The sequence below is a fragment of the Pan troglodytes genome, chromosome 4, assembly GCF_028858775.2.
Source record: "Pan troglodytes isolate AG18354 chromosome 4, NHGRI_mPanTro3-v2.0_pri, whole genome shotgun sequence".
Lineage (NCBI taxonomy): Eukaryota > Metazoa > Chordata > Mammalia > Primates > Hominidae > Pan > Pan troglodytes.
This window is the reverse complement of record NC_072402.2, coordinates 144493643-144520757: the sequence shown is the minus strand read 5'-3', so window position 1 is coordinate 144520757 and position 27115 is coordinate 144493643. Positions and strand designations below refer to the sequence as shown.

Here is a 27115-nt window from a genome sequence, read left to right as displayed (position 1 = left end):
GTGTTATCTGTTGGTGTACCATTGTTTGAGTCAGCAGCAAAACACACTGAATGCCTACAGTGGAAGAGGTGAAACAGAGATGCTTATTAGGCAGTAACTAGGCAGCTGAGTTCAATAGTGACAAAACGTAGGGATAGTCTATATGCAGGCATGTTTATACCCAGTTGAGCATAGATAAAAATGTGCATAGATAAAAATGATAGTCACTAATGATGACAAAGAATTTTTATCATGTGCCAGATACTACGCTGGTCATTTTATGTGTGTTATTCCATCGAATCTTCTGTTTTTTAGTCATGCAAATTGACTTTTTCAGCTTTTAGATGAATTGACTAAACAGTTTGTATTTAAGTTGCACAACCTGACGTTTTGATATACTATACCTAGTGAAATGAGTCCACAATCAAGCTAATTATCTATCACCTCACATGCTTATGTTTTGTGGTTTTTTCTGTTTTGTTTTGTGCATATGTGATGAGAATAACATCTACTCTTAGCAAATTTCAAGTATATAACATTACTAACTGTAGTCACCATGTTGTATATTAGGTCTCTGGAATTTATTAGGCCAACAGCTCCCCAATACCTCACTCCTCAACCCCTGGTAATCACCCTTCTACTCTGTTTCTATGAGTTCAACTTTTTTAGATTTCCCATATAAGTGAGATCATGCAATATTTGTCTTTCTGTGTGTGGTTCATTTCATTTAGCGTAATGTATTAGGTTCTTCCATGTGGTCACAAATGGGAGGGTTTCCTTTTTTAAGGCTGAATAATATTTGTTTTGCATGTATACCACATTTTCTTTATTAATTAATCTGTTGATAGCCACTTAAGTTGTTTCTATATCTTATCTATTGTGAATAATGCTGCAATTAATATGGAAGTTTACATGTCTCTTCAAGATAGTGATTTTATTTCCTTTGGATATATAGTCAGAAGTGGGAGCCTATCTAATCTCCTTAACAGTCCTTATGAGGTGGGTACTTTCACCAGCCCCATTTTATAGATAAAGAAACTGATAACCTGCTAATGACCATTGCAACTAAGAACCCATTTTCTTAATCACTACACTAAATTACTATGTAAGTATTTAACATAATGTGATTAAGAAATTATTTCTCCTTTGCCACCATATTTTCATTTTGCACAAAAAAAATAGGGGGCAGGAGGAAGACACCACTATTCATTGTCTTGATTTTCCTGTTTTAGAAATTAGTCCAGTCCCATTTGATTGCCTCCCAGTGGAACCAATAAATTGGATGAGTCAGTGGTTCTGGAAAAATTCTTAAAATAAAACTGCACCATATTAATATGATTAGTCATATCACTAAAATAGAGACAATTCATAAGGGCTGTTTTCAAAACCCTAAGTAAAAACATAAAGCAATAGGATGTGCAAACAGTTGGTAATGGCATTTGGTATTGAAGGAAATCATTTGTGCAGTTACCTTTGATTCAAACCAAATTGGAAGCAAATATCAGCTCTTTTTTCCATGTTTTTCTGGGCTTACTCAACTGTAGAATTATTGGAGTTATATGCGCATTTCTGAGAAGCTCTGTACTTGTCTATTTAGTCAGAACTAAAAAGGAAGTGGGCATTCATAGCAACCCATTTTATTTATAGCTCTGCTGTGGCAGTTTATTGTAAGTACAGTCACTTGTTAGCATAAGTTAAAAGCTATTACACTTTGATTGCAACTATCATTAGGTAAAGTTATCTGAATAAGCTTGGGTCTCCACTGACAAATGAAAGATGTAAATTTCTCACACACTTTTAATGAGTAATTAGTGCAGACCTACCATTTGCTCTGCAAAGTTCAAAGTTATTTTATTTACTAACATGACTAAATAAAAGATCAATTTCAGTTCAAGTAGGAAATTGATTATGATTGACAAAAGAAGACTGAAGACCTTCATAAAGAGTATCAAACTATTTTTTCAAGCTAAGCTGTAGTCATTAGCCATGTACAGATATCTTTCTTCAGTCACAATCCTACTTGTGAAGTTAAGATAAAGGCCAATTTTATTGGTCTTTGGGAATGGAGAGTTATTGGACAGAGTCAAACTAAGTCTATTTTCTATAGTAGCATTTCTCAAAAAGTGTTCAGAATTTCCTGAGACGTGTGTCAAAATGAAATTTCTGAGCTCTACTCAATATCTACTGAATCAATGTCTAGGCATGGTCACCTAGAAAGCTGCATCTAGTGAATTTGACTAAGTGTGGGGACCACTGAGCAAACTGGTCTCCCTGTGTTTAGATACCTCAGCCCTTACCTTTGTCTCAGCATTGTAGTTGCAGCTCAGTATAACCCTAGAGACAGGGAACTGAATTCTTTTGGCTCTGTTGCCCACACTTAGGTCCTTTATACTCTCGTTATTTCTAGCCCTAAACATGTATCAGCTGATTTAAAAATTCCACTTGGGAATAGGCAGCAATATTGGGTGACAGGAACACAGACTCTAGAGTCAGACTGCCTGGGTTTCAGTCCCAGCTCAGCTATTTCTGTCTTTATACACAGGTGAGCATATATGCTCTTGGCCAAGCTGTTGTGTGATCTTAATATCCATGAGCCTCAATTTCCTTAATTATAAAATTAGGATCACAATAACTGACTTAACAAGGTTATAGGGATTAAATAAGTGACTTAAATGAATTAATACTTGGATCCACTGTTATGTACAAGTCTCCCTTTATTATTTCATCTACTCTTGTGACTTGAAATAGTATCTATATGTCAGCAACTCCCAAATTCATGTTTTTAGTCCAGTCCTGAATTCCGTATTTTCTTATGCAACTGCTGCTTCAAAATTTCTATTTGGATGTCTAATAAAATATCGCAGACTTAATATTTCCAACTGAACTTCTGATCATCTCCTGAACAAACCTTTTTCACCTACAACTGTCCGTTCCTCAGTTGATAATAACTTCATCCTTCTAGTTCTTCAGGCCAAAAACCTTGCAGTCATTCTTTATTCACACTCCACATGCAATGCATCAGAAAATCATATTGGCTCTATTTTTAAAATCTACCCAGAATCTAATCTTTTTTCATCACTTCCACTGCTACCGTGCTGATGCAAGCAAGTATCTAACATACTTTGTTGTAGCAGTTCCCTGCTTCCACTTTTACCACTGACCCCCAAATCTCTTCTCCACACAGTAGCCATATTGATTCCTATAAAAAATTAGGTCAGATCATGTCACTCTTCTATTCAAAATCTTTCAATGACTCCCCACCTCACCCAGTGTAAAAAAGGGCCCTTATGATGGCCTGCAAGACCCTACATCATCTGTCCTTCGGTTTATTCTCTAACCTCACTTCCTACTGCTTTCTGCCCGTCCCGTAGCCTTCTTGCTGCTGCTTGAACTCCCCAGTCTGGAAGGTCTTAACATTGGCAGTTTCTTCTACCTGGGCTGCTCTTCTTCCAGACATCTGCATAGCCAATTTCCTTACTTCTTCAAGGCTTTAAGTGTTGCCTTTTCAATGAAGCCTTTCTCGAGTACCTATTTGAAATTGAAGTCCCCTTGCACCTTTAGTCTTTCTGATCTGCATTAACCTATTCTGCTTTCCCATAGTCACCTTCTAACGTACTACATACCTTACTTATTTATTGTTTGTTACATATCTCCCTCCACCAGAATCTGTGTTCCAAAAGGACACTTGTTTGTTTTGTTCATTGTTATACCCCCAACATCCTAGAACAGTACTTGGCATATAGTAAGTGGTGGTCAACTACATGTTGAATGGATGAATGCATGAACAATGTGGCATTGACTCAGAAGATAGTTTATAATTTCCCACAGGTTTTTGGCTGGGCTCTTGAACTATTTAACATTTTGTCACTGTATTGGCCAGTAATTTTTTGGTTAAACAGGCTAAAAATTCTACTAAAATTTGCTTAATCAAAAATTAGGCACACACACCTTAAAAGATCTAAAGAACACTAGTTTTGAGTAAGGCTTGATCTAGAGCCTAGCTATGTCAGCCGGGTTCAATAGTCTCTGTCCTCTGCTTTCTATGTAGACCCAGCAGCTGTTCCAGCCTCTTTGTGGTAGAAAATTGTCTGCCATAGTGCAGGGTTCCACATCTCCTTAAATCCTTAGGAAACATCTCCTAACATCTCATTAGCTCTGTTTGGATTTTGTGCTTATCCCTAAATCTATTCCCTATATTCAGTAAGATGGAATACCTGATGAATTAGGCCAATTAGGGCCTCACTCTCGTGTGGCGGGAGGAATAAGCACCTCTCAAATTTTACTTGAGGATAAGAAAAGGGAAAGTCAGGGGATTATTGGCAGAAGAAGAAAAGAATGGGTTGCTGGGAGACAGCCAGTGGTCTGGTATAATAAATAGTAGTGAGTGTGTGCTTATTAAATTAAATATGGTAGCATAAGGTTTGGGGATTCAAGCCAAAATAACATATGGAAGAACTGATGGATTTCTTCATTCATTCAAGAAGTGGAATAGCATCTGCAAAAGCACAGAGGTATGAAAATGTTTGACATGTTTGGAGAGCTTTGAGGAGTGAGTGTGAAGAGAGTAAAAGTAATATGTTGGAATCTTCTCAATGTAGCAGTGAAAATCTGGACCTAACTCTCATTGGTCCAAGTTGGATTTTTTTTTAATGCCTGAACCAATCACTGTTGCCAGGGGCAGGGAATATGCCGATTAGCTCAGACCTGTAAGCTGTACAGACGCACACGCACACGTGCACACACCACACACACATACACACAGCAGATTGGGCTGAAAAATGAAAAATAATATTTTCTTAATAGAAAAAGGGGGAATCGACACTGCAGAGTTATAAGAAGCAGAAAAAGATTGGCAAAATATCTCACAATAGACCAATGGACTAAGATATAGCAGTATGATAGTTACATGACATTGAACGTGGTGCTAATGTAAGATATGGTGTGACAGTTGTAAAATTCCCTGCCACTTTTCAAAAAGACCCGCACCATTCTACTCCTTACTTTTTGTGTTATATATATGTCCTTCCAAAGGACACAAGAAGAGAAACAGGTCCTAAAAGACAGGTGAATGGGCATAGTTGAGTCCTTCCTTTGCAGGTAGTCTCTCTATGCCTTTTCTTCTTTTTCATCTTCCTTTGGGGTGTTTTGAATGGAAAAAAAGAAAGCCTAAACATTGACGAATTTGCAGCATTGGTTGTGACTTTTGTCCTTTCTGCTCCACTTGTGTATCTACTCTAGTATAGTTCAGAATCAAATTGTGAAGGTCTGACTTTTCCTCAAGAGTTCATTTTATTCTGTCCCCAAAACACTATCCCACTTGCTTCCTCCTCTCTTCAATGCTAAATGGAATGTGGACAATCATAATATAATGCTTCACTCTTCCTGCCATTGTAGGATTTTCAGAGAAGAAAATCTAGGTGTCTGAGGCAAGAGAAAGAGAGTGTGAGGTTTATCACAGGTGGATTTATCCTTGGGAGGGATATTAGGCAATGCTGGCTTATGGCTCAGTGCAGGTGTGCTCAGAGGTGAAGACAGACATTGGGGTATCTTTCTGTACTTGTTCCAAGTCCCCATGATATGCTCATCCCCCTTTGTGCACTGATCTCTGTTGCCTTGCTGGCGTAATTAAGCGCTCCCAATGCTACTGCCCCAGTTTCTAGTCTGTGGGTAGAAAGAGCTGCCCTCACCCGTGCCAACCCCCCAGCATGTTCCCTCATTAAATCATGCATATGCTAATGAAGTGTGAAAATCAGCCAAATAACAACTCTTTCTAATCACTTAAGGTCCCAAGAGCAAAGGGCTTTTTTCCTGTTCTCTTAATTTTGGGGTGGTTGTTATGATTTTCAAGCCAATCGGAAGCACAATTCTCTGGTGTTTCTCCTCTCCCAGTTCCCTTCCACAGAAATGAGGGTAATTGGCATTTTCACTTCTATCTCAAGTGAGAAGAGTCTTCAGGAAAACCAGTGACCCACTGTGCCCTTTTCATTTGCATCTGGGGCTGGATAATCCCTAGTTTTACATTCATACACAGAGCAGTCCCGAAGGGCAATTAACTAGACTACATTATTTCCTGCCCCCTGGAGGGCTAGTGTTTGAGAACATTTCCCCCAGAGATGGGGCATGTCAAGGCCCTTGTGTTGTGATTACATTTTACCTCTGCATTTCAGTCAACTTCCCTGAGACTTTGCCCCTCTACCCATTATCCTTGCAGACCTAGTTATGTTCTCTGTCTCCCTGATCTGGCCCCTGCCTGCCTGACCATCTGCTACATCCGGCCATTTGCACATCTCTTTTTTTTCTTCTTGGAAAGCTTTATCCACAGACATTCTTATGTCTGGCCTCTTTTTATCCTTCACATTTAGGCTCAATTGTCACTCCTCAGAGAGGTCAGCCCTGACCACCTATTTAATATTAAATCCAATCCATTATCATTATCTTATACCACCTCCTCTTTATTCCCTTCAGAGCCCCCATCACTGATACAGTCCTATTTCTTAGATGTATTGCCTCTCTCTCCTTGAGGGCAGGGACCATGCCCGTGACTGTCTCGTTTGCCATAACATCACCAGGCCCATAGTAAATGCTCAGTAAATGTCTTTGCGTAAATCAACAGTGTTTTCCAAGTACCTTTGAGTGATTTTCATGTTGAAGTATAAGGTTTTATTTCTTTGGCTGTTTCACCTGAGACTGCTCCAGAGATTTTGTTGTATTTTTGTATTTATATTTGCTTCTCTATGTTAAGCATGTGTGATAGCTATATTATTAATACTGACCATGTTACTCGATTCTAAAATCATTGATGATAGTGAACATGTTACTGAAAGTTTTATGGAGAGACTGAAAGGGTTATGTCACATACCCAACATCTTTTTTCTTTTCCAAGTCTTACCCATTTGCCCCCCAAGTTTTTGGCTATTTTCTCTTGCCTTTCCACCCACATATTCACTCAGAAATCCTCCTTCCTACTCTTTTGTCAAGACACAATCAGCTGTTGCCCTCGGATTCCACCCTACAGAGCAAAACAAAAGCCTCACAGTGATCTCAACAGTGGCCACCTTTTGTTCCTGGAGCACGCTCCTTAGGGACCTGAGTTCATTCCAACATATTTGAATGAATAAATCACTGCATAGATGTTATCTTGGTCCCAACTGATCTGAGCCCTTCTTTCATTTTATTCATTTATTCAACAAATATTTACCAATGTTTGTGCCAGGTGCTGGGGTACAACAGTGAGCAAGATTGATTTGCTGATCCTAAGGTCTCTGGAAGAAACTGAGAGGGATGAATGAATTTAGAGGTCTGTGTGAGTCAAAACCCCAAGGCAGAGAGTTTTGTTTCTGTTGTTGCAGAGTGTTTAATTGTAACCCAAAGGATTATATTTAAAGAGTACCCTTCACCATAATTTTTGTTGTTGTGTTGTTGAGATAGAGCCTTTCTCTGTCGCCCAGGCTGAAATGCAATGATGCACGATCTCGGATCACTGCAACATCTGCCTCTTGGGTTCAAGGGATTCTCTTGCCTCAGCCTCCCAAGTAGCTGGGATTACAGGCATGCGCCACCATGCCTGGCTAATATTTGTATTTTTAGTAGCGACGGGGTTTCGTCTTGTTGGCTGGGCTGGTCTTGAACTCCTGGCCTCAGGTAGTCTGCCCACCTCGGCCTCCCAAAAGTGCTGGGAGGCATGAGCCACTGTGCCCAGCCCCACCGTAGATTTTTAAAGTAATTTTCCAAATTACTTAATGTTAAGATTGTAGGTTGCTCTGTCCAACCTAAACCTCCCTACTTTGGAGGTTACTGTTCCCTTTTTTTTTTTTTCTTTAAACCAGGGTGTGCTAAAGAAAAAAAAAAATGTGGTTGGTGAGTGTGGAATTTACCATTATTCCCAAAATTTGGGCAGAGAAGATTGAAGCCAAGCTATATTTTTTGGAGTCTAACATGGATTTTTTTTTCTTCCTTCTCCAAGACAAAATATAGCTAGACTCAGTAGAAGACACTATATAGCCGAACCACATGAGAAAACTGGAGGCAACTTGCACAAATGCTCACACAACAGCCTGGAGGAGGCAGAGGAAGGGATTCTCATTTCCAGCTGGAAAATCAGGCTTCCACCAAGCCTGCTCAGTTTTGACTTTGCCTCCGAAAGCAGACATGAGAAAGACAGTTTGTCACTCAACTCCTTAACTATAGTAGAGAGACAGAGAAATTTAAAAGCCAAAGATGGCAGTGTTTCATTGAAGCAGCATGTTATTATCACACCTGTTAAGATTTGAGCCTAAAGAAAGAAAGAATAGGCTGGACATGGTGGCTCATGCCTGTAATCCCAGCACTTTGGGAGTCCAAGGTGGGTGGATCACCTGAGGTCAGGAGTTCGAGACTAGCCTGACCAACATGGTGAAACCCCGTCTTTACTAAAAATACAAAACTTAGCCAGGCATAGTGGTGTGCGCCTGTTGTCCCAGGTACTCAGGAGGCTGAGGCAAGATAATCACTTCAATCCGGGAGGTGAAGGTTGCAGTGAGCTGAGATCACCCCATTGCACTCCAGCCTGGGTGACACAGTGAGAATCCATCTCAAGAAGAAAGAGAAGGCAAGAGAGAAGGGAGAGGGGAGGAGAAAAGAGAGGAGAGGAGAGGAGAAGAGAAAAGAGAGGAAAGGAAAGAAGAGCTCTGGTGGCCCAAGATCTGAACTCTCCCTACAGGAGGCTTTTGTTCAGCCAGTTAAAATATTTTAAATGAGCTGCCAACATTTGAAAAACATACAATTTTTAAATGTTAAAAAAATCTATGTGTCTATCTTCCCTTGACAAATCTGATCCTATGGCCACAGTGTGTACATACAACCTTCATGACCACAGTTAGCTGGAGTTGGCCAATAGTGATCACCCTGTAGATCATGTAGGAGTATTCCAGGTTGCCATATTTCCCTTCCAGCCTGCTCCCCTCGTGGAGATTATCTGCCTGGCATCTGAGTTTGCAACCCTCAACAAAGGCCATGGCAAGGAAAATAATAGGGCAGTCGTAAGCACTATTTTTGTGTGTGTTTGATTTTTGACAAATCTAAAGTTAAAATCCCACATCTGCTACTAAAGATCCACATGGCCATAGGAAAATCCTTAACCTCTCTATGCTTCAGTTTTTTATCTGTAAAATAGGGATTTATTATGAAAAATGAACAAGATAAACCCTAAAGCCTTATGCAATCGACTGGAATTATTATAAGCATAGATAACAAGAGTTGTTGTTAGCTTCGTTATAAAGAAAAGCTTCCTGAGATGACTGAATTAAAGAAAATTTTACAGGCCTCACCTTTTTATTCCTTTCAGGAAACTTTGTCTTTCTCTAAAGATTGATCTGTAATAAAAAGGAACTTGCTAGATTACATCATACCCAAATGTGTCTTCATTTTTTTCCCTACCAGTTTGGGAGGTGGGGAGAGCCAGAGAGAATCAAACCAATATCATCTCTTTCCAAATGATACCAAGAAGGATTAATATGGGCAAAGGACTAAAAGGGTTTATACACAAACAGAAAGGAGTTATAAATTAAGAGCTCGGAGAAAGCAGAGGGCAATGTAAATATCTTAAATTGTCTGGAAGTAACCTGGCCCCCATGAACAGCACTTCAGTGATAGTTGGTGGTTGTCAGGAGGCCCGGGTGGGTAGAGCCAGGGGTTTCAGGAAGTGGCAGCATCTGTCTTCCTTATCAGGATGTGGGATAATCAGGAAGGTGCCAACTTCATAATTGGCACCTAGCTGACTGTCTCCAGGAGCACTTCACTTGGCAACCTGGGTGAACCATGATAATGCATTTAAAGTAGTGTTTCCTGATGTGTGTATCACAGAAAAGTGGGGTGGGGGACAGTGTCTAGAGTTATCCTAAAGCTCAGAAATGACCTTTGAAATGAGTCCTTCTCAATAGTAGTCTACATATCTTGAGTGATTCTTTTTTTCCTTCGGTTTATTATAGTTTTATTGATATATAGTAATTGTTCATATTTATGGGGTACATGTGATATTTTGATACATGCATACAATGTGTAATCATCATATCAGGGTAACTTGGGATATCCATCACCTCAAAGATTTTATTATTCCTTCATGTTGAGAAGATACCAAATCTTCTCTTTTAGCTATTTTTAAATATATAACAAATTATTGATAACTGTAGTCACCCTACTGTGCTATCGAACACTAGAACTTATTTCTTCTATCTGACTATATTTTCGTACTCATTAATCTACTTCTCTTTATTCTCCCCTCCCCTATGCCCTTCCCAACCACTGGCAACTGCCACTCTACTATCTACCTCCATGAGATCAACTTTTTTAGCTCCCACGTATCAGTGAGAACATGCATATATCACTATTTCTTGATATATACATTTAATATATTTCTATTAACTCCTCAACTGTGAAAAATAAGGATTTACTTCCATAACTTATCTGACTTTTTAAAAATTACTCCATTCCGATTTTTGCTAGTTATTATTTTAGTTCCGTTGCTTGCCTTTGTAAGTTTAAATGTCACCATGAAAGCTTCTATTTCTTGTTTCACCAACTTAAGCTATTAAGTTGTTTTTGTTTTTTGTTTGTTTGTTTTTGAGGCAGGGTCTCACTCTGTTGCCCAGGCTGGAGTGCAGTGGTACAATCAAAGCTCACTGCAGCCTCTACCTCCTGGGCTTAAGTGATCCTCCTACCTCAGCCTCCCAAGTACCAGGGATTACAGGTGTGCACTACCATGCCCAGCTAATTTTTGTATTTTTTTGTAGAGACAGCGTTTCACTATGTTGCCCAAGCTGGTCTTGAGCTCCTGGGCTCAAGCAATCTGCCTGCCTCGGCCTCCTAGAGTGCTTGGGTTACAGGCATGAGACACGGTGCCTGGCCAGCTATTTTATCTTGACTTCCCACTGTGTTAGATGAGAAAGTTAGCTCCCACTTCCTTCCTCCTTTTCTATACTCTTCTCCTTTTATATCATCAGGGTTGATTGTGTTTATATTCTCTTTTGTAACCACTATTAAGGTTGAGGGTTTATTCAATGAGTTATCTCATAAAGTTGAAAAGCAATAAATAATATTCAAACAATTTACTTTTTATTTATTGCTAAGTAAAATGGAGTGCTACGATTGTACTTTATTCTCCATGGGTGTGATGCACTCTTGGGTGACTCTTATTTTCTGTTTGCTTTTTTCTTCGCAATCATATATTCCAAAAGTTGATACTCCATCTATTTTATTCCTTTGTAAATTGGTATCTAACTTATGTATGTCTAATCCTACAATTTCATGATTCTGACAAGTCAAGTATGTCTGATTCTGAACTCACCAGGAAACTGATATTCTGTAAAGTTAACATAATAGAACCTTCTTTTCTGATGTGGAAATATTTATTTAACTAGAAAAATGGACAATGTTTTAAAATCAACACGGCAGTCATCCTTCTGAAGAGCTGAGATCCAGACAAAAAGAAATTGTATTGATATGTTTACCAACTTGAACTAGCACTTTTAATAGTACATTTAAGAGCAACCTACAGACTGTATATATTATATACGTTACAGATTGTATATATTTAGAATTCCAGTTCTAATTGATATTCATTCTGATTTACTATTACGAGAAGGTATGATATTTACTAAAGGTGTGAATAGGATAAATAAGATTGTAGTGGGGTAAAAATATCTAATAATCCCAAGGAATGTTGTGTTGAATCAATTTTCCCATCAGTGTTATAAGTGCCAATATATTTCTTCATCACATCTATTTTGTAGGTGATATGGAAACATCCTTGACTTTAAAATAATGGCTACATTTATTTTTTAAATATGTAAGAATCCAATCCAGTCATTTAGAGGACTGAGGCTGTCCTCTTCTCACACTTTTAGTTGTGACTAAATTTTTGTTTTGTTTTGTTTCTATAGCTGTTTATTGAGAAAACCTTTGCATATCATGCATGCTATTTACAGAAAAAACTAGAAGTTGGAGACCATTTTGGGGAAAAATAGGCTGAAACAGTCAATGTTATTATTCACAATTAAAGAGGGAAAGGGTAAAATGTTAACCAGCTGAGGTTCTTTTTATTGCATAAGATTTTGGGGTACTCCAGTCAATCCTTCACTATTTTGGTGCTTCTGCTTCCTTTGTGTGCCAAGTTTTGTAGGTCTGGGAATTACCTGCTAAGCTCATATAGACAGGTACACACACAAAGATATATACATACTCTGATCTTCCTTGATATTCTAATGTGGTAAGTTAATTACATCATTCTCCGAGGCAGAAGCACAGCCTTCTTGCTCCTCCTATCCCCCCGATCAGACAGTAGCAAAATTTCTGCAGTGCTCTGGGATGGAATTGATATTTAGTGATTCAAGTCCTTGTTCCTCAGAAAGTAGCAAAATTTCTGCAGTGCTCTGGGATGGAATTGATATTTAGTGATTCAAGTCCTTGTTCCTCAGAGGCTTCATTTCCAGTTCATGGGAAATTCTCATAACATCTGCCAGAGACTTGCAAATGCATTGTCTGCAATCTTGTATCTGTTGACCATTGCAAAGACAAGCATCCACCTCCAAGAAGTTCCTTTTGGGTGCTTTGTGTTAGAGGAGTGTCTTAAAAAAATTTACAGCCTCTGACATTAATTATTTTTTAAAATAGCATGATGTTTAACTGATTATAAAAGTTGTATGGACTTTGGAAAATGGAAAAAGCATAAGTAGAAAAATTTTTAATTGCTTATGCTATTTAATCAACTAAAGAGAAAATGACAGGTCCAGACAGATGCTTAAAGCACCCAAAGGTATGTTTTATGAACATTTTTGTGGAAATTATCTCTTTATTCAATGCATATATCTTTTAAATGAAATCAGGGCTTATGCTATGCCACACTGTAACTTATGCAGAATTTGTAATGTTCACAGCATCTGAAAATCTTCATTTTAGTCCAGCTGATTATGCAGTGTAACCTGGGCCATAAATTAAACCTGGGGATGAGACTATGACCATGCATACTTCTGTATTAGGAACAGATCACAAATATGTCATCAAATACTCTTATATCATGTGATTTTCAGTAGTTTATAAAGCCCATGACATTAATCTTAATTCGTTTAACCTATCCTTTATTCTCAGACATTTTATGGTTTTTAGTTTTTCAATATTCTTAAAAACTCTTCCTATACCTACTTATTTTTTCATCTTTGGGGGAAATTCACTAAAAGCAGAATTTGAGCCAGTATATGTGATAGCAGGTTAAAGGATTTTTTTTTCCATATCGATTCTATGACACTTTTGTATCCACATTTCTAGCCACATTCCTCTTTCTTTCTCTCTCTCCTTTTCTGCCTCTCTTCCTTCCCCCTCTGTTTCTCTCTGTCTCTCCTCTCTTCTTTCTTTTTCCTTCTTTCTTCTCCTGTTTGCTCTCCCTTCTTCTCTCTCTCACCCTTCAATTAAGTTCAAGCATTTTACATATTGAAATAACCAAGAAAAGTTCAGAAACCAAGGTGGTCACCATACATGAAGCATAGCTTGAAAAACTATGGATCAATTCTTTAAAAAAAAATGGGCAAGGAAAAAAACAACTATTGAGTACTGAGGTATTAGGTTTGAAGAATATTGTATCTTTTGCAATGTATGATGTGACTTGTGCAAGAATTAAAAATCAAGAGAGAGCAAACAGAAAAATTTGCTAATAACGGGAGGAATCAGGTAGTCATCACTCAGGCTGAAGTGAATTCCTGTGGGCCATCTCTTTGGGCTTTATAACTTTATAAATTGGTGGGTACACCCCAGGAACAGCTGCTTTAGGGGAAACTTAGATGCTGAGTTTCCTGGATTAATATAGAAACTGGCATATTCTAAATGTAAAGCTGGTTCAGAATGGTGTCTTTATTTTTATTTGAAACAACATGTTAAGATCCTCAATAGCTATAGGAGAGTTCTGGTTCAATTATGACAATGGATAATGTAATAGTTTGTTCCTGCATTGCTATAAAGAAATACCTGAGACTGGGTAATTTATAAACAAAAGAGGTTTAACTGGCTCACAGTTCTGCAGCCTGTACAGGAAGCATGATGCTAGCATCTCCTCAGCTCCTGGGGAGGTCTCAGGAAACTTGCAGTCATGGTGGAGGGCAAAGGGGAAGCCAGTATTCAAATAGCTGGAGCATGGGTCGGGGAGGTGCTACACACTTTCAAACAACCAGATCTCAAAAGAGCTTACTATCGTGACAACAGTACCAAGGCAAATGGTGTTAAACCATTCAACAGAAACTGCCCCCATGATCCTATCACCTCTCACCAGGCCCCACCTCCAACTTTACGGATTGCAATTCAACATGAGATTTGGTAGTGACACAGATCCCAATCATATCAGTTGGTGATGAATCTGGATCCAAAATTTATTTCATTCCTAGTGTCTTTCTTCCTTTATTTGACTTTCAGTTGGATTTAATCTGGTTGTAATATCCTGAAATATACTGTTTTCATAAAGTATCACATTGGGACAACTATGATTCTGTGAAATGTGGTGGTGGGCTACAGGAAAATTCATTTTTTTAACTGGTATTGATTAAGCAATACATACTTTTTGTCTAAAATTTTGTCTCTTCTTTTTTTTCTTGGCTCAGATCTCTTATGTTCTGTTTTCATGAAAAATGCCTTGCCTGAGTATTATATGAAGCTAGGAATTTAGATGAGATTTGAAATGCTTGCTTGAGCACCACAGTTTTTCAAATATCCAGATTTTTGTGTTAACGTAAACTAAATATCCAGGTGGTCGAGTGACTACACAAATTTGGGTAGTTGGCATCAGACAGGCAAATGGAATATTCAAGTTGCCTTCTTCAAGGATACAGTTCAATATACACACTTTCACATCTGTTTGTCATTAGCTGAGAATTATGAGAGAGGCAGGATAATGTAGTGGCTAAGAGCAAAGATTTAGACTTAGACCTGGGTTGATATACTCACACTACTGTTATGATGTGATTTGGGGCAGGTTTACTTAGCGTGTCTGTTTTAGTTTCTTCACTTATATCATGAGAATAATTATATATATATATATATATATATATATATATATATATATATATCATGGTAGCATTATGTATGTAAGTGAAATAATTATATAGGAAGAAGTTAACATAGTCCAGAGCAAATAATAAATGCTCTGTCAATAGTGTTAACTGTATTAACTAATATCATCATCATCATCTGAAATGTGGATGAGAATTGGAATAAAGTGGCTTGCTTTGGCACTGAAAACTGTATCTTTACAAAGCATAGATATTCTTCTCCTTCTATGCAGTTCTATCATGTGATGCCTTAGCCATTTTAGAAAGAGGTGAGATATATACAAATGAGTGACTGAGTGATCAAATGACACAAATACCAACAATGCACTTCTATATTCTAGATGGTGTTTGAAGTAGATCTTGAAGAACAGGCAGAGAGAGTTGTCATGGACTCATGGACTAGCAACTGAGGAAGAATATCTAACTAGAGGGGTCACCAACAGCAAACAGCACAGGGATTCCTAGTGATGAGTTTTCTTTTTATGTTATATATTCAACAGGTATTTCAGACTCTATTCTAGCCAGGCACTAGAACAAAGGCCATCTAATTTGGATATAGCATAGGCTGGAAAGGGGAATATGCCAAAGATAATTGTAGAAAATGTAATACTTAGAGTTTGGGCTTTACTCTGGCAAGTTGAGGGAGTCACTTTTGCTATTGGACAGTCAGCCTTTAAAGTCTGAATCAGTATTCACTGCTGTATTCTCTGTATTCCTCGTACCACAGGGCCTGGATGGAGGCATTCAGCAAACATTGGTTCTCAATTTTAGGAAGATAGCAACTATCATTTTTAATCTACTTTATTATTACTTTTCTGACCATATAAACATTGCCCATTTTTTAAAATAATTTAATGTATAAAATATCCCACAATCAATTCATTGACTCATGCATTCAACAGATATTTATTAAACATGTACTACTTCTCTGATTTTGAGGCACTAATCCCAGAGATAATTGAGGCTTTTTGTTTGTTTGTTTCTACCACAGCTCTACAAAGTGTTGGCCACATAATAGGTCCAAAATAAATTGTAGTCACATACAAAGAGACAAGTGTTTTACTGTAGTGGAGAAAAATTTAACCCCACGTTACATCATTGTTTTGCAATTTTGTGTTTCTAAAAACACTCAGTTTGAGCTACTCTATGGAATACAGAAAAAGCTACCTAATTTAGTGTCCAGAATCTCCAAATCTAACATAAACCAAAATTCGTCCCCTATATGTAACTCAAAAGCAGACTTCACCTTCATCCCCAGCTTCATCATATGTGTATTATTAATCCAGGAAATTATACTATGTATTACAGGCATTAAACTGAACAGAAGGGAAGGAGGCACACCCTACCTTATGCAGAGTCTATTTTAAATGTTTTCAGCATCTGAAAACCTTCATTTCGGACTAGCTAATTATACAGTGCAACCTGAGCCATAAATTAAACCCGGGGATGAGACTATGACCAAGCATGCATCTATAATGTTTATGAGCTATAAGGTCATTGCAGAGAACAGCAAGGAACATAGTTGTAATAGACTGTTGGCCTCTAAGGAAATTATTAATTAAATTTTATCTTCTCCCCAGCATGCTTCAGTGGTACCACTATGAGTCTTTAGACCTGGGGAAACTACACCTCGGTAATAACCGGCCTTATCACCGGGCCGGCAGTCATTTAATATGCTTCTTTGTCTGACACCAATCATGAACTGCAGCGTGGGATGTCAAGGCTTCTGCAAATGCCAATCGCACGCCTCACTGTACATCAGGCCCAGGGTTCAGATCTTATGATAGGAAATCCAAGAATCAACCGCCAGCAGAGTAATCCATTTTCTGGAAACAAGATGTGGACAGTCTCGTTTCCAGCATCCAGCCCCTTCAGTCTCCCATGTTATCTCTGAAAGAGTTAAAATCACTCTCAAAAGACCAAAGTGAAGAGACTCAAGTGTCACTGTATTTACACCATCTAGATGGAGTGCTATTTTTGAGTCTTTGGCTTAAGGTGCAGACTTGACTAGGAAAATCAGAGCTGAAATGTCATTTCCAGCTACTTTCTTTGAGAGATTTCCCAGATGGATTGGCTCAGCCCACGAATCAAATGGCATTTTTGTTGTTGTTGTTTCTAACTGCTTGCTGTGTCAACCAGCTGTGTTCGTCCTGCCCCACACTGGATCCCCCACATTAAATGTTTTCTGATCAGCTGGCAGCTGTTCTGAAGACACACAAAGCAGATTGGAGTCCGGCTCTGTTTTTCCATAGATGGGCAGCCCTGCCCCACTAATGGGGATTTAAGCATCTTCATTTTAGGCAAGACAGCAGGTAGAGAATATAAAGCACAGATGTGTTGATTAGATTCTGAGTTTTCCAAATAGTTACTTAAATGTGCCTTCTGTGGCCCAGTTATGTATTCTGATGACTGTGTCATTTACCCCTGCTTTATAAGTTTGAGTCACTGACCCATCTCCTCTCTTCACAATCCCCTTTGTTATCAAAAACTCATGATAACAAAGGATATCTAGAAAGAGTGAAAATTCAACTCAGGAGACTTTGACTGAATGCCTGAAAGATGGTACTGTGGCACCATCAGTGAGACCAAGAATGAATAAGACACAGTCCCTAGGATGAAAAAATCAAGAAGTGACAACACTGGCAATAGCTATGACAATTTTTACCCAAATTGCCTCTGAGTAGGCTGCATATTTGAGGTTGACAGCATGTGTGGAAATTACACTCACATCTTTATTATGGCCTTGCTACTCATGTCATATCCCTGGGTGTTCTCCTTGGAAACACTTTTGTGAAGACAATTAGGGTTAGGAGAACTTTATTTTCCATATTACAATTTCATAGAGGAATCTGTTCCACTCTGAATTTTTAAAAGCCATTTTAAGGTGATCTGCTTTATGAAACCTGATAAGCTCTATGGAAATTTCAGGCAAGAGATTTATAGCAAAGAATATTTTCAGTAGAGACATCACCAGACAAAAACAGTAAATTTTTATCAGGAATGCCAGAACCCAAATTGCCATTTTCCATTGCCTCTGGAAAAAGGAAAATTATTTAACCTTGGGAAAGTTTCTAGTTGTACACAATTCTCATAGAAGTTTAAACTCTTAAAAAGTGGAAGGCCTTTGAGACCCTCATCTTGTCTAACATCCTGCCATGTGTATAAATTCCTTCTACAATTTCCCTGCTGGGCTACCATACAATTTTTTATTAGTATCTTCAGTGCTGGGAATTTTACTCCCTCGTAACAGTGCATTCATTTTTTTAAACATTTATAGACATGGATTAATATGTTTAGGTAGAACTGATACAAACAATTTAACCAATTACATTTTGCCTGTTCCAGCTATCTGGCCAAAAATATGTTTAAGTTCCAGTTTATAAGAGCCACTTTTCCTTTGCTCAATTGTGCATAGAAAAACTGAATGGTTTTGTATATGTCATAGTATGGTGCCATTACAAATACCAACAATGATGTTTATAATAGACTTCTTAATTTACCTTTTTACTGTGGTAAAATATATATAACATAAAATTTACCATTTTAACCACTTTTAAGTGTATATTTAGTGGCGTTAATTACATTCACAGTGTTGTGCAATTATCACTATTATTTCCAAAAATACTCATTACCCCAAACAGAAACTGCACCCATTAAGTGATAACTTCTCATTTCTCCCTTTCTGTAGTCTCTGGTAACCTCTACTATATATTCTATCTCTATGAGTTTGCCTATTCTGGATATTTCATTCAAGTAGAATCATACAATAATTGTCTTTTTGTGTGTAACTTCATTCACTTAGAATGTTTTTGAGGTTCATCCATGTTTACCATGTATTAGAACTTCATTCCTTTTTATGGCTGGATAATATTTCATTTACATATGCACCACATTTTATTTATTCGTTCTTCTGTTGATGAGCACTTAGGTGTTTCTTTCATTATTGTTGTTTCTTTCATTATTGTGAATAATGCTGCATGAACATTGGTATATAGGTATCTATTTGAGTCACTGTTTTCAATTGTTTGAGCTGCATGCCTAGGAGCGGAATTGCTGGGCCATATCCTAACTCTGTGTTTAACTTTTTGAGATGGAAGCTGCATTATTTTACATTCCTCCAGCAATGTGTGGGGATTCCAATTTTTCCACATCCTTGACAATACTTATTTGCCTTTTTAAAAATTATAGCCATCTTAGTAGATGTGAAGTAGTATCTTACTGTGGTATTTTTTGCATTTTCCTAATAATTAATAATGTTGAGCATCTTTTCATGTACATATTGGCCATTTGTATATCTTTTATAAAAAAACATGTATTCAATTCCTTTGCCCATTTTTTATTTGGGTTGTTTGTCTTTTTGTTGCTGAGTTGTAAGAGTTATTTTTATACTCTGGATATTAAAACCTTACCAAATGTATGATTTGCAAATTTTTTTTCCTATTCTGTGGGTTGTATTTTCACTCTCTTGATAGTGTCTTTTGATATACAAAAATTTTTATTTCAGTGAAGTCCAATTTTATATATTTTTGTTATTGTTACCTGTGCTTTTGGTGTCATATTAAAACTATTGCCAAATCTGACATAATACACATTTGCCATTATATTTTCTTGCAACAGTTTTATAGTTTCAGCTCTTAAATTGAAGTTGTAGTTTATTTTGAGTTAATTTCTTGTTCATATTTGGGTAGGGCCCAACTTCATTCTTTTGAATGTGGATGTCTGTTTTTTTCCTAGCACCATTTGTTGAGGAGAGTATACTTTCCTCAATGAATGGTCTTGACACCCTTGTAGAAAATCATTTGACCATAGAGATGATGGTTTATTTCTGGGCTCTCAATTCTATATTGTTATATAAAACCATTGTTATCCCTGTACCACATCATTTTGATTAATATAGCTTTGCAGTAAGTAAGTTTTGAAATTAGGAAATGTGAGTTCTCCAACTTTATTCTTTTTCAAGATGTATTGACTATTCTTGTATTCTTGGTCCTCTGAAATTCCATATGAATTTTAGAATCAGTTTTCACATTTCTTCAAGAAACACCATTAGGATTTTGATAGGGATCGCATTGAATCTGTGTGTCACTTTGAACAGATATACCACATTGGGGCAGCATTATCATCTTAACAGTATTAAGTCTTCCCATCCATGAACACTGAATGTGTTTCCATTTATTTTTGTCTTGCATTTCTTTAAGAAATGTTTTGTAGTTTTCAGTGTACAAGTCTTGTACCTCCTTAGTTAAATTTATTCCTAAGCATTTTATTATTTTTTATGCTATTGTAAACAGAGTTTTTATAAACTTCCTTCTCAGAGTGTTCATTGCCAGTTCATAAAAATACAACTTCTTTTGTTGTTGATTTGTATTCTGCAACTTTGCTGAATTCATTTTATTAGCTATGACAGATTTGCGTGTGTGTGTTTGTGTTCTTAAGGTTTTTAAATGTAAGATCATATCATCTGCAGGCGAAGATAGTTTTACTTCTTCCTTTCTAATTTAGATGCCTTTTATTTATTTTTCCTGCCTAATTGCTCTGGCTAGGTCTTTCAGTATTATGTTGAATATAAGTGATAAAAGCAGGCATCTTTGTCTTGTTCCTAATCTTAGGGGCTACATGGCTTTTATCAAATTGAGGATGTTCCCTTCTATTTCTAATGTATTGAGGGTTTTATCATGAAAGGATATTTGTTAGATTTTGTCAAATGCTCTTTCTTTGTCAATTGAGACAATCACATAGTTTTTTTCCTTTATTCTATTAATGTGGTATATTACACTCATTGATTTTCATACATTTTACCCCTTTTGCAATCCTGGGATAAATTTCACTTGCTCAGGGTGTATAATCCTTTCAATATGCTGTTCAGCTTGGTTTCCTAGTATTTTGTTGAGAATTTTTACATCGGTATTCATAAAATGTGTTAGTTTATAGTTTTCTTTGCTTGTGTTGTCTGTCTGACTTTAGTATCAAAGTAATGCTGGTCTCATAAAGTAATTAAGAAAGTGTTTTTGTTTCTGTTTTTTTGTTTTTGTTTTTTTGAAAGAGTTTGAGAAGGATTGGTGTTAATTCTTCTTTAAATGTTTAGAATTCACCTGTGAAGACATCTAGTCTTGGGCTTTTCTCTGGAAGATTTCTGATTACTGATTTCATTTCCTTGCTTGATACACGTCTACTTGGATTTTCTATTTCTCCTTAAGTCAGTTTTGGTAATGTCTGTGTTTCTAGGAATTTGTCCAGTTAATCTAGGTTACCCAATTTGTTGGCATACAGTTATTCATAATATTCTCTCTCTTTTCTTTTTTTTTTTTTTTGAGACAGAGTCTTGCTCTATCTCCCAGGCTGGAGTGCAGTGGCATGATCTCAGCTCGCTGCAGCCTCTATCTCCCAGGCTCAAGCGATTATCCTGCCTCAGCCTCCCAAGTAGCTGGGACTACTGGCATGCACCACCACGCCCAGCTAATTTTTGTACTTTTAGTAGAGATGGGGTTTTGCCGTGTTGGCCAGGCTGGTCTCGAACTCCAGACCTCAGGTGATCTGCCCACCTTGGCCTCCCAAAGTGCTGGGATTATAGGCATGAGTCACCGCACCCAGCCTTATAATATTCTCTTACATCCATTTTTTTTTCTGTAAACTCAGTAATAATGTTAGTATACAACCCCCCCACTTTATTTTTGTCTCTCTCATCATTAGAGAGGTTTTCCTTGATTTTTACTAAAATCTGGATCCAAGAACCTTTCTGACATTTGGTCCTGGTTCTCAGACTTTATTATTTTTTGGTCAGTTTAAGACAAAAACACATTGCTGATAGTGATGATAATAATGACAGCAATAACAGCTCCCATTTACTAAATGCTTTCCACATGCCAGGCATTATATGTGAAATAGCTTCCTATATCATCTCACTCAACTCTTAACCCCATGAGTTAGGTATTATCATCTTATCCTATCAATTTTCAGAAAACTAAAACACAAAGCAGTTAAGTCATTCATCAAGTTAGAGTATCCAGGAAAATCAGAGAAAGATTTAATTTTGATTAGGATTAGTCCAAGGCTTATAAGTCCACAGAATTCACCAAGCCTACAAAATATACAGTTTTCTCTCTTGTTTTGCTTATGGATACTAAGATATTTTATTTCCTTCTGTGGCTGACATTACCTATTACGACGGGTTACAGTGGGAATGTTTACAGGTAGGAGAAACAAGGATGAGGTATTTGGGAGAAGAGATGGTCTATGAAGGTAGGCTGTCAATAAGTGCTAAGAAAAACAGATTAATTATATAAATAATTCACATTAAACAAAAAACTCATGGCAATTAAAATTGGCCTCTATGGTAAAAATATTTCAGGAAAAGATGGATAAATGGGGAGACTATTTTATCTGAAATAGCTGTTGAGTTGTGCCTTAATTTAAACATGCAGAAAAAAAGAGAATTCTCAAACCCTGCTGCTCAGGAAAGCAAGCTGAAAGGGAAGGTGGCAAAAGAAGGAATGAACTTTGATTACCTTCAGGCTCTGTATCATCCAATCCACTCACCCTATAATCTATCAGACAATGTTTATTTTTGTAGATAGGCCATAATTCATTATTTTGTGCATGTGCTAATACAATGGAGAATGCATTCTGTTTCAACCAAATACTAAAAGTGGAGTTGTAGAATTGTGCGGCCATTTCCACTGCTTTAATTCAAATCTAGATCATAATAAACCACAGTCTGAAAGAAGAGCATGAAGCCTGGCTCTGCCTTGTGCAAGCCTTTTGAAAAGATGAAATGAAAAAGTCAAAGGAGAAAAGACACCAGCTCCCCAGAATTATATCAGACATATTAATCATGGAAGTTCCAAACGGAATTCCTGGAATGCAAACGGCTATGCAATATGGCCATTTCCCATAATTTCCAAGTTGCTCTCCATCAGCTGGATAATACTGTTTAATCCCTTACGCTGATTTAAAATTCCATCAGAGGGAAGTAATGTGTTTCTGTTCTGGAGGTTTACTATGGTAAATGCATTACTGGATTAACTTTATCTTCACTATTACAGGGGTCTTTTAGGTGCTAACACAATTTTAAAATAAAATAAAACAAAAACTCTTCTATTTGAGAATGCATTTTCCACATCAGAACTCATTTGTGATGTTTATTGGGTGCTATTTGACATCTGAAAAGCTTAAGTCTTGTCCTTTACAGGCAGAGGAGCCTTAGTAACAAAAGAGCTAGACAATCAAAACCCTTAAATGATATGGGGTTAGTCTAGTGTTATGCCCAAGTGAGATTTCTATCCATATTCCTTTGTGTATTTTAATTTTCTGATTATGAGCAATGTTGGTTGTTCTTAAACGTTTGTGGCCACAGAAACCTTTGATGAAAAGAAACCTCACTTATGGGCATAAATAAATAAAGCAGATGAAGACACCAGTTGAGGAAAATGGACACATTGTTCATCCTTCTATGGTGGTGGCCCTTGAGGAGTTCCATGGCTAGGCCCCTGAAGAGCAGTTTTTTTGGTTGCATTAGTGGAATGCATTCCACTAAAAAGAATTCAAATTCACAAATGCATTCCTATAAACATGCAAACACAGAAGAATATAGACAAAAAAGTTGTTATCCCCTCTTTGACCCCACTCCCCTCTCTAGAGATTACCACCATGAACAATTTGGTGGGTCTCATTCTGGATCTTCTCTCTGTATTTAGAAATAAGTATATATATATATATATATATATATATATATATATACAAGTTATTAACTAATATATAATTTTAGGATATTAAAATATACATTCTATGTGCTCATAAGTTTTATATAGGCAAGGATTTTTGTCTGTGGTTCACTACTTTATCCCCACTCCCTAAACAGTACCTGACATATAAATCATCAATAAATGTTTGTTGTGTTAGGGGATAAATTATCCTGCAGCTTGCTTTTGTGATCAGCAATAGGTCTTGGAGATCTTTCCATGATAGCCCATATAGAACCTTTTTAAAGGTTGCATTAAATTTTTTAGTATGGATATTCCAGAATTTGCTTTACCATTTTCCTGTAGATGTAATTCAGGTTGTTTCCAATTTTCCGCTAGGATAAGCAATGCTGCAACGAACATCCATGAAAATGATTCTCTGTGTACATGTGCAAGTGCTTCAGTAAGATGGCTTTTTTGAAATAGATTTTGTATCTGAAGGTACACACATTCTGATCTCCTCTAGGTTTGTGGATTCCTTTCTCTTCTCCTGCAAGTGAAAAGAGCTTGGAATACTTTTTATGGGCCAGAATATTGGGTATTTCATCCCCACCCACATTTCATTGGCTAGAAATTAGTCTCATGCCTTCTTTTAACTGCAGTAGGGGATTGGGAAACACAGATTAGCTATATATCGAAGAAAAATAGAAAAATTGTTTGGAGAGTTTCTCACATGTCTGTCATAGCAAGAGAAGCTAGCAAATGTTCTACCTAATCATGTGCCCAGCTAAAACTTTCTTATTGTTCAAGAAGGGGAGGACTGATATTGGTAGACAGCTCATCATCTGCCACTTCTTTATTGACACTTGAGTTTGTAACTCTTATGGAAGGCATCTCTGGGGCAATCCCATCTATTTAAATCACATGTACCCTTCTCAAAACTCATATTTTACTGAATTTTAGCCCAATCTGAGTATACCTCAGGTCAACAGGCTCACTTGTAGTTGATCTGAAAATGACTGACAGCACAAGATGGATCTTTTTTAAAAAAAATTAGTAGCACCTGTTCACAAGGGATTTATTGTGTTTAGTGATCAGAGGCTGAGACTTTATCATCTGTCTCCAGATTGTCAAGTCACTTAACATGGCCTTTGAAATTTCTGTGCTGGTGCTGAGTGATGAACAAGCATCAAAGAGGTATTTCACTGCTCATTCAGTCTTCTTGGCCACTGATGAGAGCCAGACCATGGGATTAGGCCTGCTTCTAGAATTCTGGCACTGGGAGCTTTGGGTCTTAGATATAAAGATATATCCTCCTCCTTCTCCCATCTGATGTTATCTCATAATCAGCCAAAGTGAAACGTTATAATTTCTATTTATTTGTATTATTCTTTATGCAGCAGGAAAGCTGTCTGTGGCTTTTCAAAATGCGCCTGGTAGAGCATGGATGGCCCATCATGCATAAGTAAATTCTGATTTTTATTAAAAAAGAATGTCACTGTCCATATGAAACTTTGTTTTCTTTTGAGAAAGTAAATAGGTTGTTCTCTGTAAACTAAATTTGGTGGAGAGCTGCAAATCCCCTCTGCAACTGCTTGAGCCTCATTGAGCTATTTCTTGGCCGCCAAAGGCACTCAGCACTTCCTTGAATCCTGCTTTACTGACAACTCTTCCTGATAACAGCTCCCATGCATTCTCAAGTCCCAACTCAGATGACACCTCCTGTGTGATGATACCTCCCAACCCACATAGCAGATTTACTTGCTCCCTCAACTCTGACTTGTTGCCCTTAACATTTTTCTCTTAGTATCATAGTGCATTGCAAAACATTTGGAAATAAAGAGAAGCATAAAAGTAGAAACATTAAATTACCTGTTATCATAACACCTAGTAATTTCTGTTAACATTTTTAATACATTTTCTCAATACATTTATTTTTATATAGAATTAAAAACTATATTATATAGTTTCTTAGTAGTATATTGTGAACAATTTCACATCATTAAGGATTCTTTTTAATTGCAATAATTTTTTAGTGTTCTGGCCTATGTCTAGGATAATTTTGAATTCTTCATTCTTTTTTTTTTTTTTTTTTTGAGACGGAATCTCACTCTGTCACCCACGCTGGAGTGCAGTGGTGTGATCTTGGCTTACTGCAACCTCCGCCTGCCAGGTTCAAATGATTCTCCTGCCTCAGCCTCTCCCGAGTATCTAGGATTACAGGTGTGCACTACCAGGTCTGGCTAATTTTTGTATTTTTAGTAGAGACAGGATTTCACAGTGTTGGCCAGGCTGGTCTCAAACTCCTGACCTCAAGTGATCTGCCTGCCTCGGCCTCCAAAAATGCTAGGATTACAGGCATGAGCCACTACACCCAGCCAAATTCTCCATTCTTTTACATTTAGGTTATTTCTGATTTTTTTTGCTAGTATAAATAATGCTGACAAACATCCTTTTGATAAATCTGTGTATGCATCCCTGGTTTTTTTTTAGAATTAATTTTTAGAACTAGAATAACTAGGTCAAAGACAAGTACATGTGTATTTTTAATGCTTTTGATAGGTTTTTCTAGGCCTTATAATAACACTTATCAGAATAAAATAATTGTGTATTTACCTGTTTTTATCTCACTTGTCTATAAGTTCTTTCAGAACAAGGACTTGCTCGTGTTTGTATTTATAGCATTTGGGATAGTGCCTAGCATCTTACAAATGTCAGTAAATGTTGAATAAATGAATGGAAAGAAATATTGGTAAGGTGGTTCACGGCAATTGAAGTTTAGCCATAAGCTAATATAGATCCTATGTAAAGCAGTATTTTCCAAGATATGTTCCATGTCATTCATTCATTCAGCAAATATTAATTAGCCTCAGATATTGTCTTGTACCTCAACAATGATTGCTGATCCTTACAGTGCTTGCAAATCTAGTGAGAAAAGCTAAATGCATTAAATAATAAGAAGAAACGATTATAGTTTATGATAAACATGTAGGAAATAAACAGGATACTGCCATAGAACTGCGCAAACTTTAGCCTGTATCAGAATCACCTGAAGGGCTCGCTAATACACATGGATTTGCCACACCCCAGAGTTTCTGATTCAGCAGGTCTAGGGTGGGGCCTGAGAACTTGCATTCCTAACAAGTTCCCAGATGTTCCTGATGCTGTTGGTTTCGGGACCACATTTTGAAAACTACTGTGATAGGGAGTAACATCGAGAAGGGCAAGGGAGAAGGTTGTGCTTTAGGTGGTTACAAAAGCTTTGCCTGGCCTGTAATCCCAGCACTTTGGGAGGCTGTGGCAGGCAGATTGCTTGAGGCCAGGAGTTCAAGACCAGCCTGGCCAACATGGCAAAACCCTACCTCTACTAAAAATAGAAAAATTAGCCAGGCATGG

General features: G+C 37.3%; 1 protein-coding gene and 1 long non-coding RNA gene across 51 annotated transcripts in view; both read left to right on the top strand.

Moving 5' to 3' along the window:
* Positions 1-17263, top strand: part of LOC134810116 (uncharacterized) — a 38198-nt gene extending 20935 nt beyond the window's left edge. Inside the window, exons 2-3 of the long non-coding RNA XR_010157363.1 lie at positions 15383-15541; positions 16622-17263. This is a non-coding gene — a long non-coding RNA (uncharacterized LOC134810116). The remainder of the gene's footprint in view (positions 1-15382; positions 15542-16621) is intronic.
* PPP2R2B (protein phosphatase 2 regulatory subunit Bbeta) overlaps positions 1-27115 on the top strand; it is a 495140-nt gene that overhangs the window by 287059 nt on the left and 180966 nt on the right. The gene's annotated exons all lie outside the window — the stretch shown is intronic.